Raw genomic sequence first — 17,325 nt, 5'->3', positions numbered from 1 at the left:
ATTTTACCATTCTATCTTCCCAAAGTCTTTTTTTTTATAGCTCCACCACAGGCAGAGAAAATGAGAGTTCCAGATCTCCTAAAACATTTGCTCTGCACACCATCCTTACCAAAATCAGGACAGAGATTTCTTGATGTTCTATCAACTTTTATGATGTGGTCTTTTCAAAATGAAGGTTCATTTCAGTATAATGACAATGAAGCAAAACTCAAATGTTCAAAATTTCAAGAGAATCTTTACATCAACATTGCTTCAAATGTTGTCAATTAAGATTTTGTGGGGGGATGGGGTAGGACATTATAGTGGATAAATATTTTCAGTGCTAAATAAGAAAGGTAAATGAGATACAATCCCCATTATGAAGAAATGGAGTCTTTTGGGGGAGGTGGACAAATAAACAGATCATTATAAGTTGCTGTTATAAGTGCTATAAACTAGAAAAGCATAGCTTGTTATTGTTGGACATAAGAATGCCTGCTAATTTTTGGTGATATTGAGGTGATCAGAACAAATTCTTAGGGGGAAGTAGTTTTGAAACTTTATTCTCAAATGAATAAAGTTTAATTATTTGAAACAGAGTTGTCCAGATGAAAGGGGTAGAGAGAGAACAAAAGCAGTCCAACAGGAGAGAGCTGTAATTGTAAAGTCATGGAGGAGGAAAAAGAAGAAGACCTTGGTGATTTGGGGAACGGAGAGAATTTTAATATAACTTGAGTATAATGTGAAGAGGGAAGAATGTAGGGCAAGACTGAGAAGGGTCTTATATGGCATGCTAAGTAACTTGGGCTCATTCCCAGAAGCTGTAATAATCCATTGAATGATTTAAAGATATGTGTGTCTTATTTATGCTGAAAAGGAACACATCCATTAATCGAGTTTTTTCATCATTAATCATACTGAGAGAAGTTGCTGAATTTAATAAAGGTCATTTAATGGCAGGGAAAGAGTGATACTTTGGGGAAAAAAAGACCATGGCTCATACGAATTTCCTATATAACATTGTCTTTTTGCGGTTGGCAAATAATGGAGCACTCCTACTCCCAGATGCACATGTAACTGCAATTAATGCAAGTAGGTCATCAATGAAAGATAAGAAGAAATATCTTATTCTCTTTCCCTTAACTATCTATCCAAAATGCAAACAAATCTCTTAGTTGCTGAATTTAGAGTTGATCTTTCTCTATTTGAAACAATTGCAATACCATATAAGGCTTATTATTCCCTACCTTAAAAACAACCAAAACCAACCAACCAACCAAACAAACAAAAAACCTTTGGGACTAACAAAATAAACTAGAAGTCAACTGACATCTTTGGTTCTATTGCCAGAAAACTCAATATGTAGTTGAACTTTGAGTTTAAAAATTAATAAATGCCTTAATCAATGTACTGCAAAACAATATTGGACTAAAACAGTGGCTGGTAGTTTTCATATTCAATTTCATATGTTTAAATGTTCCTAATATGTTTATTAATATCAACATTTAGTTTTGCATCCCCTAGAGTGTCAGAGCATACCTTCTTAGAATTCACATAAAAGTCTCTTATACTTGCCTCACCTCCATTTTAATGTGACTAAAATGCATAAGTGATATGTCTATAGGCAAAAATTGGACCATTAAGAATATATATGTAATATTTATTTATTAATATTTCAGAACAATGCAGCCTCATAAGGCATGCCTCTCATACTTTTCCTAAATAAATTATTTTGCATATTCTAGATATAAAAAACAACCAGATTTGGAACTCACTCAAGAAGACAGTACAAAAACAAAACATGTGGGTCAGTGTGTTAAAGAGCAGAAGTAGTGGAGGTAGTGGTGATGGTTTTTTCGTTCTTAATACTGATAGAAAAACACAGGTTCAAGATAAGGTATAAAGATAATCTTTAATAGAAAGGAAATGATATATGTAACTTCCAAATTGTTAGAGAAAAGGAAGAATTAAGAAATTGGATTCTATAGCTGATGACAGAAAATTGAGTAAAAGGAAAGAGAAAAACCACGTAAAATATACACAGCAGAACTAATATAAAAAATGGGCCAAATGTCAGTTATCATAATAAATATTAATGGATTAAACTCTAATATGAAATTGCCAACATAAGATTTTATTAAGAAGTATAAATGGCTATGGGTTGTTAAGAGAGACACACCAAAAATAAAGTGGCACAGAAAAGTTGAAAAATAAGGATAAGCAAGAAGATATAAAAGGCAAAGAAAACCTTTTTAAAAAAATCATGGATGGCTACTGACAAAAGAATAACAGAAACATTAAAATTCAAAGCAAAAAGCAACAATCCATCTTTATTATTCCTTGTCCTGGCAAATAACACTCTCTATATCCAGTTGGCCATGCTTTAAACATTGGAGTTTCCTTGATTCCTCTTTCTCACTATTCACATGAAACTGATCATAAAGTCCCAAGAATTCTACTTTCTGAATGCCTCTAGAATTAGTCTACTTCTGTCCATCTCTATTGTCCCCGTGTAATCTAGACCATTGCCACTTTTCATTCTGGACTATTAAATAGTTTGTAACTTATGTCATTATGTGTATTCTTGGTTACTTTCCATCCATTTTCTTTGCTGTAACCTGGGAACTCTTTCTAAAACTTAGATGTAATTATGTTACTTCCATTCTTAATGCTTGTCAATGATTTCCCATTGTCATTTGGATAGAGTCTGATATCAAGCTCTTTTTCTAAACTTACAAGACTCAGATCTGACTCCTGTGTACATTTTGTAGTAAGGATTGTAAGTCTATTTTGATACATTGAGAGCTCTGTGAGCTTAAATCCCTGGCATCTGAAATATTCCCAGAACATACTCAATGTTAGAAGTCAATACTAGAAAACTGTAGTGCGATCTCATCCAGGAGAAGGAAACTTGAACATCTAAAAACTTCATAATGTGTAAAGATGTGTCAAAACTCCATTCCTCCTTACTCTGATACTGTCATTCATCCCCGCGGTCAGCAGAATGCTTGGTATGTACTGGACCATGAGTAAATATATAATGAATGAGTAAATGCATATGGTAAGTGCTAAAAGCTTCATGGAAGCCTGGAGCCTTTATGGAGCTCATTACACTGAGCTCAAGGACAGACACGCTCCACAAAATTCACGGAATCAAAGCCTACTAGGTCAATCAATGCTAGAAAAATATTAAATTTCTTCTATCCATTTTCTTAATTGTATATAATAGAATATAGCAGTAGGTTAGCATATCTGTGAAATTGTGAAATCTAATAATCATATAGACTGTAGTATTAAAGAGTACTTCACTGAAGGAAATGCACAGGTAAATTTTTGTGATCCTATCCAGCAAAATTCTGCATCCTAAATTTGGGAAGTCTGCATTTTGAGTGGAAAACTTTACAAAAAGAATTAGTGTAAAGAGTATGTAGGGTATGGATGTCCATATCTGAGAACAGGTTGTAGATAGTACTGATAGATTTCCCCTTATGATGATTTTTCAACTTGAAGTGGTTAATCAAATGTGATGTAATGACTGGGGTAATTGGTTCCCATATAGCGTGACTTTTGGGAGTGTGCTGGCTATTTTCTGTTTGTCGTTCCAGAGCTATTCTGCACTCTATTCTGTGCCCCAAAGGTTGAACCTTATAACCCTCATCAGTTTGGGTCCTTCTGGCCCAGGATGAGGGGAGTAAAGAGAGAAATGTCAGGGAAATTATTCTTCTAGCTCCTTCCTTGCTTGTCCTCAATTTGTCAGTGATCTTATTCTCCTATAGGGCACAGTTTCTGTTAGGCGTCCCTTCCTACGTTATAACTACAGCTATAGCTCTTGCCAGGTTATATTAACTGCTCCCCCCCCCCCACTTGTACTTACAGGGCTAATGGTGGGTAAGCCTCCCTGATTGCTACCTCTGGGTGCTGCATTACTTCTTGTTGGTTTTCCTGTAGACCTCAGATCTTTGCAAATAGTTTCTTTATTAAAATCTCCATGATAACCTCCTTTGAGTTTGTATTAAATTGAGGACTATTAACTTGAGAGAAATACCTCAAAGTACCATGAAGTAATTTGTACCTCTCTATTTTGTCTCAGTGAATTCATGCTATAAGCAACCATAGCACCAAACCATTTTTGCTTGTAAGGACTAAGCTTAATATTTTCCCCTGAGATTTGCTAGAGTAAAATTTTGCTGTTCATGTAAGTTGCTTATAAAAGGATTTAACTTTAAGTCCTTTTGAATGTCTTTATAGATTCCTTGGAGTTCTGAAAAAGATCCTTAGAGGATTTTCTTGGCTTTCCATTTGTTTGTATCAAAATAAGAATCAGAGGAATAACCCCTAATTGCTCAGCCATGGGGCAGTCAGGGCACATTTCAACATGTCTGTGATCAGCTGCAGATTCAGAAAGAACATCTCTGACATGCGCTCTCTGCCTCAACTGCCATAAAAACTGTTTTTTCATTCTATTTATCCTAAAACTCAGGGGCAGCAATACTGAGAGACAGTGCAAGAGCAATAATACCTTTAAACTTTTTCTAGGACAATTAGAGATTCAGATTATCATTAGCACACAGCAATGTATTGGTATTAGATGCTTAAAGGGAGTTAGAGGAAGAAAATACTTTCACCAGTTGAGTCGATCATAGAATTCTTCATAAAATAGGAAACATTTGTGTTAAGTCATTAAAGGTGTATATGTTATGACTATTACTATTATTAATTTTATTGTTATTTTATTTATAAGGTAAGAGGCATTATTGAAAGTGCAACTATAAACAAGGGCATTAGAGTGAGTAAATATAAATAAATATGAGAAGCATTCAGGGGATAAAGTTGAGTAAACCAGTTGAAATAGAGGCTCATTTTAAAATATTAGTCAAAGATATTTGATAAGATAGACTGGAATCAAATTAATAGGTATAGTAATTGAATATTTTTGAGTCAGAGCGTGACAAGAACATTGGTGGTACTGTGGGAGTTTACTCTGAAAGCATCGTGCAAAATGGATTAAGGCAGCAGACTAAGGCTGTTGCAATAGTCTGTGTATGAGGTAATGTAGGTCTGAAGTGGTCTAGGTGCAGTAAGAGGTTGAATGGGAAGAAAGCATCAAATAAGAAACAGCTTATAAAAGAATTAATAAAATTCAGGCAGATGCAGTTGGTTTTAATTTCAACCCCCTTAACACTTTAGTTAAGCCATGTAGACTTTTCAATACTATGTTAATTTATTTTCAGTATAGATGATTTTACTCTTTCCTAAACTATGTTTTGTGAATGTAATATTCTGGAGCCATTTCCAAATTCCACAAGATATTAGAAAAAAAATCAACAAAAAATGATTACATAATTTGTTTTGCCTGAAACCTTTCACTTCTTTCGGGAAGAGTATAAGCTAATTACATTGGCCACACAAATATTGATTGTTCAATTGTGTGAATAAAAGCTGCAGTTACTATAGGGCTTGCAAAGAGACAAAAATTACATCACTAAACTCAAAGGAGTGATAATGACTTCACCCTCTTTTAACTCTATGATGTACATATACTTCTACATTAGACCTTACTGTTAAGAACAAGGCAATAAATAAATAAATACACAAACAAATAAGCTTATATAATGGTTTTATATAAAGAGATCAAAATTCTTTCTCAAAGAAGAAGTAGAAGGGATGTGTATGTTTTGAGGGCAAGAAGCCTATAATTTTGACTTTATTAGTTCCCCAATTACACTGCAATAGTTATTTGTAAATTGTTGTAAAATAATAATTCTTTTATAAACTAGATAAACTAATACCTAGTAAAACCACATTAGATTTGTTTATTTTAAATTTTAATCAAAGATACCTCTGCAAAGTCAGTGAAGACCTGGTTGAAACTAGACTAGAACACAGAAACAGACTTCTTATAATACCTAATATTCCAGCTGCAATGCTGAAAGTAAATAAGAAATTTAAAACAAATCAACATATGTGCTAGATTTCTTAGGGTCAGATCTTGTACCTGTGAATACTCTCATTTTCCTAAGAACCCTTCATTTTATACTTGACAGAAGAACAGTTAACACCCAGAGAAAAACAGTTCATTGACATTGGGCTAAGGTCATATCTCAAATTTCAAATTTCAAATTTCTCATCACCCATCAGTATTCAAACCTTCTTGGATAGTTCTGGCAAAGCTTGCTGAAGTAACATGACAAACGACCAGGACTGTAGTTTGTGCTTCCTGTATCCTGGCAAGTGCTTCCTCCTTATAAAAATGGATTTGGAAGACTTCCCAGATTGTGCTTTTCTGCACTCTAAAGCACGAAGTCTGTATCAGACTGCTGGATGGGATGACAGAGTGTATTCATAGCAAGCTGAATCTGTATTCCCCCTGCCCTTCTCCTCTCTCCTCTCGATGCTTATAAATCATTTTGCTAGATGATTACTATTGAGCATCTATTTTTAAGATAAATCTGGAATTTTACACAGTTGTTGATTTGCTAACGTAAGGCTCAATAGAGGACCAGTGAGATGCCATATTTATTTTAAAAATGAATAGTTTCTTTATCTTTTTTCTGGGAAACATTTGCAGATAGTATCCCTAAAGTGTAGTTTCTCTATGACAATGTATCTACTAAATGGAAAGAGCCTCTCATGGCATCATATGTCTGGATGACTGAGATATTTTCAAATGATATGTTACTGGATTACTTAAAGCAACTGTTTAAAAAATTGTTTTTACCTTTTAAAATATCTATTTCTAAGTTGTCTAATTCTAAGTTATCTTGCACCCTTTTTTTTGTCCTGACAGGAATAATAATTCACCATTTTCTTGTATCATTAAAAGAACATCACTATGAAAGAAACCTAAATGATTGCAGATACATTGTTAGGTATATTCGTTTATTGTGCACTGAGAGAAGAGTGACTCTGCATCAGTTGCTATATATTCTAGGAGGGCTCAGTGGTGTGTGTGTGGGGGGCATGGTAGTGAGAGATATAACCTAGCACTATAATTTGGGAAAAAAGTTAGAGTTTACTCAGTAGAAGATCTGTCCATGTTATTGTAGGGCCCCTCACAAAATATCAATAATGGAATCCATCATGGGGGAGTTTGACAGGACCTAGTGATGTTCAAGAATCCCAAGGCACAGTAAAAAGGGCAAGGCTTCAGTTCTGAAGAGGATGGAGAAATTCAAGTAGTGAACCAATGCAGAATATGGGGCTGAGTCACCCAAACCCAAATACCACCCTAAGCCATGACTTAGAGGCCCCTTGGACATGCTCAACCCCAAGTCTGGTTGGCAGTACAGTGGATTTAGGGAAGTTGGGGAACCTAGATCCTGGGGTTGGAATAACAGGACTAAAAGTCAAGCCCTAACCCGTAGTAGGTGTGAGTTTACTGATGCACCTTGTGTACATCAGATTTGGCTTAGCCATTGAGGTCTCTTAATAAGATGTAGCTATAAGAAGCTAAAGAAAACAAAGACAGCAGAAAAAAAAGTTGGAACAACAAACATTAATACCTACTGTGTGATTTAGGGGCTACTATACTAGGCTGGGATCAAAACAATACTTGGAAGACATAATTTCCTTCATTTAGCAATATTGTTGGGAAATCCAACTTCTAAACAAATCAACCAATCTGAAAGAGGTGAAACACTTCAAATGGTAATCGAATTTTACACGTTAAAGATACATATGTAAGAGACAAATTTTAAAAATTGTGTTTAGAATTTTAATGGGATTATTCTTGCCATTGCCACTTTCAACCTCAAAACCACATGGCTTTGTAAAAGTCTCATGGACTCTCATGCAGTGAACCTGGGAACACATCCTAGCTTTAACCTTCTACAAGTGTCTGGTTTGGTGAGAATTTTGAAAAATTTCTGGGAAAGAATTTTGAAGTAGATATGAAAGAATATGAGGGATAGTAAATACATAGGATGGACAATCTAGTCAAAGGGAATATTATTTGTAAAGTTCAAGATATATTTGTGATCCTTTTGTGAGATAGAAGAATATGACATTGGTGATTCTGCATTAGGGGAGTCTTTAACTGTATCAGACCATAATAATTGTCAGTGAGTTTTAAAATCAGTGATTATTTTCCAGATTCATTAGGAATATGGTCAAAAATACGAGTTGAACGTATGGGATGTAGTTTGGTTGCATTCAGTAGTCACCAAGCTTAAATGCCATACTCTGTTCTTAGAAGAATATGTTGATAGAGCATTTTATAAGAGCATCTTAATAAAATCATCAATTCATGTTGTTTTAAATTCTGAAATGTATCTATACACAAAAATTAACTTGTTAGATTCAAATGACAATGCCAAAGAGCTAGACTATACTGACAACAATTAATAATTAAAATTTTATCAAAATGACCAAAATTTGATTTTTAAAACTTGGCTTCAGCAGGTAATCTGTCATTGAATCTCAATGCCTTGAATTAACTACCCACATAATTTTACAATTAGAATGAAAAATATTCATCTGGCCCTTTTATGTTAAGTAAGAGAAGGAAAACCCAGAGATGTGAGCTTCTGTATGTAGAAAATAACAGAATTAAGACTAGAATGTAGATTCTTAGCCTCGAGCCCTTTCTTCTCCATCAACCACATCATTTCTCTTCTTTCTTCTTTTCTTCTTTCTTCTTTCAAAGAGCTCAATGTCCCAGAAAATGCTATAACTGTTTGCTTTAATCTACTGCTGACATGGGTCAAAGGTGTTTTTCTTGTTTGTCTTCTATCTCATTTCCCACCAGTGCTCATATATGGTCATTATTTCCTCTTATCTTTCCCAAACATAGGCTACTAATCAAAGTAAGTTACCCTCAGTGCCACTATCTGTAGAATGGGGGGCTTTTATAAATACCTTACAATCCCCTAGGTTATCAAAGTGAGATAATTAAGTTGTAATGATCCTTATATGAAAGGCAAAACAAGAAAAATCTTAATTACTTTTAAACATTTTTTATTTTAGAATACACATAACATAAAATTTGCCATTTTAACCATTTTAAGTGTACAATTCAGTACCATTAATTATATTCACAATGTTGTACAACTATCACTACTATTTCTAAAACCCTTTCATCACCCCAAACAGAAATTCTGTACTTATTAAGCCATAATTTCCCATTCTCCTCTTTCCCTAGCCCTTAGTAACCTCTAATTTGTCTATTCGATATATTTCATATAAGTGGAATCATTTAATATGTGTCCTTTTGTGTCTGGCTTATTTCACTTAGTATAATGTTTTCAAGATCCATCCAGGCTGTAGCATGTATCAGAACTTCATTCCTTTTTATGGCTGAATAATATTTCATTTTATCTCTATACTACATTTTGTTTATATATTGATTTGTTCATGGACTCTTCATAATTTTTTAAACTAGAAATGTCATTTTCTAATATTACATTTGTCTAAAGCCCATAGAAAAGTTAAGGTCCATTTGGTGTAGCTTTATGTCTGAACTTTGGAAAGATACGTGCTAAAAATGAAGTTATTACCACTGTCAATAATATTCAATTGGAAATAACTTCAAAGTTTCCATTAGCTGAGTCACAAAATTGGGCTACTACTAATTCATTAATATTATCTAAATAGATTTTATTTTGCATGTTAAAATGTATGCTATTTAAATGAATTTTTATGCTAGTTTAGAATTATAGCCATATAAAGACAATACCTATTCTCTTTAAACATATTAGGGTCACAAATACCTGTGAATATGTCATAAAAATCTTTAACGCAAAGGCACGCACACACAATTTCTCAGATGATACTATGGTTCATGGAACTCCAAGCCCAGCCCTTCCAAGTATTGAATTCCAGAGTAAAAAATTCTAATCTTGATGGATATTTAACCCAAAGTTCTGTGAGGTACAGATAGGAGTTGCAAATCACCCCTCAACTCATTCTTCTTCTTAATGCATACTCTCACCTTTGTAGTGCCAACAGAACTCTCACAGCTTAAAATTCATGACTCATTATGTTCTAATTGTCCTATTGTGGTTGTTTTGTTTTCCCTCTTAAACTGCAAACATTTATGGTAAACAGCCATGGCTTATATTCCACTAAATTTTTCATACTCTCTAGCACACATTCTTTTTTCAATAAAAGTTCTTATTTATTTTACATTTACTAGATAGTTTAAAATGGAGATGTAATACGTCTTTTGCGTTTTCAGTAAATGCCTTTGCTTTTTTTAACAATGATACTTCAGCACCATACTTTATGCATAAAAGATAGTTCATAATTAGTTGTTAGTTTGATTTTTGTTTTAGATTCTTTCTAAAAAATCTTTATTTTTCTTGGTGTTGTGAAAAGATGGCTTTCTATAATTTGAAAGGGAGTGAAGAAGTCATGTGCCGTATTTCTTCCATAATTCTTGTTTCGGAAGAATTACACTTGAACCATTAAGTATTACTTAGCTGATATTTTTCAATATGGGTCCGCTAAATATTTCTAATATTGTTAAACATTTTAAAGTTCTTCCAAAGTGTGCAATAAAGTGGTTTCAATACTTTCAGAGAAAAGTTAATTCACAAAGGAAGCTTGTGTTTTATGAGGCTTTCCTGAATTACAGAAATTAAAGATGGAAGGACCCATTAGGTCATTCAGTTCATTCCCTTAAGAGTGCACAATTGCTCCCTGAAGAATATACACTAGGGCTTTTCTGGAAAGGAAACATTAAAACTCAACTGCAATTGAGATAGTAAATTTGTAATTTATGCACAATAAAGGTTTTTCTCCACAGATATTCATACTACTGCATATTTTAAAATCTGGCTAAAGCATTAATAAAGTGATTAGCAAAAGTCAAGGAGGCCATTTGTTAGTGTACTTCCTGATGAAATAAAAAGCTCCTTAGGCAATTAGTTTGGAAGGAAATGAAACTGAACCCCTTATTCCTCCTCCTTATGCCACCCATCTAAGGCTTTTCCTCTTTGTTCCCCAAAATACAGTTTCAGTGTTCTGTAATTAAGGTGTAATGGTTCCTGCTTGGGAAGCATCATAGATAGAAATTTTCTATTCATTTTTCTTGTTCAAGCATAGTTTTCATGAAAGCCTGTTAGAAAGATAGTGTTCAAAATATTAATTTGACCAATCCATAAGGTCAATTTTTACAAGGATCAAAGTTGTTCATTCTCTTGGGATATCAAAAATAGTTCTTAGCATCAAAAATACTTTCTCATCAAACTACCATGGCACCTGAAAATGTAACCATAGCATTTATTTCTTAGGTTAACTTTTCCCAGCACATTTTTCATAGAACACTAGTCGAGATAATAGTTCTATGAAGAAATTTGGGAAATGCCGAATATTTTCTTTCCTCTCTTAGAGATGCATGATGTCTGACAGTGACTTAAAGACTGAAAAACCCACAATAAAGAGAGCTGCTTAACTTTGAGAAGCCAAATATTTAACCCCCAAATTTTTTTAAAAAGTTTGTGACCATCTATTAATGATCATGGAATATACTTTTGGAAATGCTGGCTTAGAATTATCTAGATTCTTCCTTCAAATTATAAATATCTTGGGTGAGGTAACACCAGTGTTTGTCTCTCAGAGGTTTAATCTGCAGTATAAATCAGTGTCTCTTTGAGGTTTTTTAGTAGGTGGTATTCTAGAAGAAAGAACTGAGGGAATAGCAGGGCAATAAAAGGACTAGTTTTGGGGCATAAGCATTGTCCATAAATTCCTTATTCACTTGTTCAACTTTCATCTATCCTTAACCATGTGGTTAGCAGGAGCCTTTACTTGGGGAGCTAGTGATCACCTTAGGCAATGCCATTGATAATTGTTCTGTTTTTTGCAAAACCACCTTGGCTCTATAACTTCCTGACTCCCTTAGGATAAAATGGTTTCATAAGATTTCTCTTTACATGGCAGATTTCTTGGTTTTGGTTAAGTCTTCAAACTATGACTAAACTGGAATAAGCACAATAGGTCTATTTCCCAAAGCTGAACTCTGGTGTTCTGCTTTCAGCTTGGGGCAGAACAGGACTCAGAAGAAGGAAACAACTAGTTCTCTTTCTTTGCCCAGATCCACAGTAGCCTTTTGTTTCCACACAATATGATAACCTTTCTGGTTCTCAGTTTCATTATGTGAAAATTAAGGAGTGGCGGGGGTGTGAAAAAAGATGACATTTTTAACTCCTTTCAAATTCATCTATGACTAAGACCTACACAGATAAATTATAGGAAACAAGTACAAGAAGATATAAATTCTTGGTACTAAAAGATGGTAAAAAATCATAAGAACAATACTATAACTAGTTGTGTGATATTATAAAAAATACTCAATTTCTTGTGCATTAATGTCCTCAGCTATACAATAAGGAATTAGCTAGTAATTAGCAAGAATATTTCCTGTTCCTAGAATCAATAAATTACTCTGTCTTGTTCAGAAATTGAATTTTACCTGTTTCTGGCCAAGATGGAGAAACAGTGACTAGATTTACCTTCCAGACTGAAATAACAACAACAAAAAGACAAAACATGAAATAAAACAGTGATTTTTAAGACACTGGCCATTACACAACAAAACATAGTAATTTCTAACAGACAGGGAGTAAGGTGAACCTTATGGCTGTCCCAGCTTTCTGCCTTGAGAGTGTATCTTGGCTGTACCACAGGAAAGGGAAACCCATTTGGAGTCTGGAGATCTCCCCAAATTGAGGAGACATAGCAGAGGATCTGGGAAGACCAAGGTGGCAAGTACTGGAGAGGAAAACACCACATAGAAAGAGAAACTCAGAGATCTACAGAAAGCCACCTAAATATTCAGCAGGCATGCATGTGGAAAAACGACCTGAGGCTATGGGAAAGAACCACCTAAAATGAGTAAAGGGAACGGTACCTACTGCTCACATGGGGCCTGGGAGAGTGACTCTTTCTACCATCCATGCTGGAAATACTCATAATTCAAGGGGCATTGGGTAGAGTACTTAGTAAAATCTTGCTTGGAAGTAAAGAATAATTAGCCCTAGAATGGGCACTGAGCCAAGCTCACCTAAAAACATCATAAAACAAGACCCAAAATAATTGAACTATTTCAAGTAAAAGCATCCCAAAACGAAGTTCAAGAATATTTACTGGAATGCAAAATATTCCTCACCTAACAATGCCTGGCATTCAATCAAAGATAGTCAGAAATGCAAAAAGCAGGAAAACAGGGCCCATGATGAGGAGAATAATCAACCAATGGAAACTGACCCAGAGCTGACAGAGATGCTGTAATTAGCAGAAAAGGACATTAAAACAGTTATTTTAGCTGTATTCTATATGTTCAAAAAGTTAAGTAGAGATTATGGAAGATATAAAAGGACCCAAATCAAATTTCTGAGATAAAAACTACAATGTGTGGGCTTCCCTGGTGGTGCAGTGGTTGAGAATCTGCCTGCTAATGCAGGGGACACAGGTTCGAGCCCTGGTCTGGGAAGATCCCACATGCCGCGGAGCAACTAGGCCCGTGAGCCACAACTACTGAGCCTGCGCGTCTGGAGCCTGTGCTCCGCAACAAGAGAGGACACGATAGTGAGAGGCCCGTGCCCCGCAATGAAGAGTGGCCCCCACTTGCCACAACTAGAGGAAGCCCTCGCACAGAAACGAAGACCCAACACAGCCAAAATAAAATAAAATAAATAATAATTAAAGGTGCTAATAATTTAAAAAAAAAAAAAAAAACTACAATGTGTGAGATTAAAAAAATAAGCTGGATGGGATTAACAGCAGTTTAGGTATTACAGAAGAAAAGATTAATAAACTTGAAAATATGGCTATAGAAATGATTCAAAATGAAACAAGGAGGAAAAGAGAATAAATTTTAAAAATGAACAGAGCCTCAGAGTCCTGGAGGATACTTCAAGTCACCTAATACACACATGCTTGGAATCCCTGAAGAAAAGGAGTGGGATGAAAAAAAATTGAAATAATAGTGGCCAAAACTGTTCTAAATCTAATGAAAACAATAAATCCATATATCTAAGAAGCTCAGTGAACTCCAAGCACAAGAAACATGAAGAAAACTACACCTTATAATCAAAGTACTCATAAACAGTGATACAGAGAACATCTTAAAAGCAGTCAGAGGGGAAAAAATTACATACAGAGGAACAAACACAAGAATGAGAGCAGAGTCCTCATCAGAAACAACTCAAGTGAGAAAATAGTGGAACAACATCTTGGAAGTACTGGAAAAAAATCTGTCAACCTAGAGTTCTATACTCAGCAGCAGAAATATCTTTCAAATACTAAGGCAAAATAAAGACATATGAAAGCTGAAAGAATTGATCACCAGTAAATCTGTACTACAAAGAATGTTCAAGGAAGTCCTTCAAGCAGGAGAAAAATGATACGAAATGAAATATAACTGAATGACACTAGATGAAACCCTTTGTGGATCTACACAAAAAAATATTGGAAATTAGAACCAGATATGTATATTTTCTTATTATTAAAATGATTATTTTCTTACTATTTAAATGACTTTAAAGTATAAATTGACTGTTTAAACAAAGATAAGATATTTTGAAGTTTAAAATACAGGTAAAAATACAGTGTATGACAGTAAGAGCATAAAGGCTGGGAGAGGAGAAATGAAAGTATACTGTACATGAAGTGGGATAATATCACTTGATGGCACAGACAGTGATAAGTTATTGTCTTACCATACAGCCTAACAAAATTAACTAACAAAGCGTTATAATTAATAAATGAACAAAGGAGATAAAATGGCATCATCAAGATACCCAGTCTAAAGGAAGCCAGAAAAAGAGAAAAAAGGAACTAAGGAAAAGATGGGACATATTAAAAATTATATAAGCCTAACTATACTAATAATCACATTAACTGTAAATGGTCAAAACAATTGAATGGCAGATATTGTTGGATTAAATTTAAAAAATCAAGACCCAACTATATGCTGACTATAAGAAATATACTTAACATATAAAGAAACAAATAGATTAATAGAGGGAAAATAATGATACCAATGCCCACACCAATCAAATGAAAGCTAGACTGGTTATATTAGTATAGGACAAAGTAGATTTTAGACCAAAGAATATTTCCAGTGTTAAGATAGTCATTTCATAATGAAAAGGGGATCAATTCATAACAATCACAAATAATTACTAAACAAGAGAGCTTCAGAACACATGCAGTAAAAACTGATAGAACTGCAAGAAGAAATAAATCCATAATTATAGTAATAGATTTCAACTTTTCTCTCTGAATAATTGATAGAACAAGTACACAGAAAGTCAAGTGGTATGGTAAATTTGAAGAACACTACCAACCAACTTAATCTAATTAATATTTATAAAACAGTGTACCCAATAACAATACAATACACATTTTTTTCAAGTGCACACAGACTATTTACCAAGAAATTGAATTTTAAGAAATTCAGATTTAGATCCCATTTATTATTAAGGTATTTTATTCTTCACTTTTAAATCTTTGTAGCATTTCTTTAAAAAATTAATTTACAAGCATTTATTCTACTTTGCTTATTGTAGAAATGAACTCTTCTAAACCACATTTTCTTTGGGAATTTTAAATGTAACATCCATAAAATATAGAAATATATCTAATTAAAGAGATATATTTGGTATTTCAAATATGTGTCTGGCCTAAAGAAAAATGTTTCATACCATACTAAAACCAAAGTCAAAACAGCAATTAATATAGAATACTATCACCCAGTAAAATCACTCAGTAGGTTGGAGCATGTTTATCTTTACCAAATATTAAAGATGTTACTAATTTAGGAATTAAGAACACCTTCAAAATGACGCTATTTTACAAATGTCCTCAATTTATTCATTTTAATTAATGTTTTTTGCTTTAAAAAAAAAACTGCTTAGAATATCTCTCAACATTCTTTTGTCAAAGACTGACTGCTGTTTTCAAGAGGCCTACTCAGTAGTCCAAGATTTAATAGCATCTGCTTATCTAGCACAAAGGTTAAACAGGGATAAAATTGGCAATAGCTTGAAAGAAACAAGTGGAGTAGGGGAGTGAACAAATTTAGGATGGGGGTTGGCTTTAATGTTACAAACCAACTTAAAAGCAAACTTTCAATATTGTTCAGAGGCAAGCTCCTTCAAGTAAATTCTGCCAGTTCAGCCAGGAGCAGGATGGCCTGGTTTTTTATCCTTCCCCCTCCCGCCCACGTTCAAAATAGAGAATCACTTGTATGATGCAGTGTATGTGTATAGGAACAGTACATGGTTCAAGACACCACACACCGTCTACACACTTACGGGCATCAGTTTTATCTCAATCCTCACCAAAGCATGATGATATAATTTTCCATCTCTATTTAAAGGCAAGAAGATTGAGGTGCATAGAAACTCTACAATTTATGTCAGTTCAGAAATTAGCAAGAAGCAGAGCCATTTTTCAACCCAGATCTCTAATGAACAAATCTAATGTTCTTTTCATGCTTAGACTTTGTCCTGTTTGGGGGAGTGTTATTTTGTGGAGGGCTCCATTTAGTTCCACTCTCAACAGGCTTTGAGTCAACCAGTCCTAGGTTAAGTTCTGCACCAGTTACTCACTGGTTGCTTGATCTGAGCCTCATTTTCTTCATCTGAAAAGTAGGAATCATAAAAATGTATAAATAAATTAACATAGCTAAAGTACTTATTAGAATACATGGGTCACAGAAGACACTTTTATAAATATTATTTCTCATATCAGTATCTAGACTTTTAATTCCTTGATTTTGGTACCTCTGTGTTAATAAATAAAACTCTACAAAGAGATGTTTCAGATTATTCAAGGCATCTAAATATGGTAATGGACCTAAATGTCTTTGGGGAAGGTATCAACATGTAAGAAAAACATAAAGGTAATTTGGAGCCATTCTTCATAGAATATTTCTCAGGTTAAATGTTATTTATTAGTGAATCAGTCTTAAGAATGATCTGTAATATGGAGATTTGGATTATGGTTGGAGTTTTATGACATTGATAAAGAACTATTGTCTTAATTTTTTTATCTTTGTGTAATTATTGGATTATTGGAAGACTGATCATTTTTAATCAATCAAGCTTGCTTTAGAGAATTCTTATGATCATATATTAAGTCCAGAAACAATGTTTTCATTTCTCTCACCCACTTTCCAAAGACGCTTGTTAGCTGATGATCAACAAAAGTATATGACATACATCATGAATATTTGAAATTTTGGTACCTGAACCTCTTTCTTATTTGTGTTGGCAATCTTGATTTTCTTCCTTTGATAAGTGTGTCATCAATTTATTATGATAATTAATGAAGATGTCGCAGGAAAAAAACTGCTTCCCTTAAGTAGATGCTTTTTAAATACTAATAAATAACTTTGCT

The sequence above is a fragment of the Eschrichtius robustus genome, chromosome 2, assembly GCF_028021215.1.
Source record: "Eschrichtius robustus isolate mEscRob2 chromosome 2, mEscRob2.pri, whole genome shotgun sequence".
NCBI lineage: Eukaryota > Metazoa > Chordata > Mammalia > Artiodactyla > Eschrichtiidae > Eschrichtius > Eschrichtius robustus.
Note: the sequence above shows the minus strand (reverse complement) of the source record.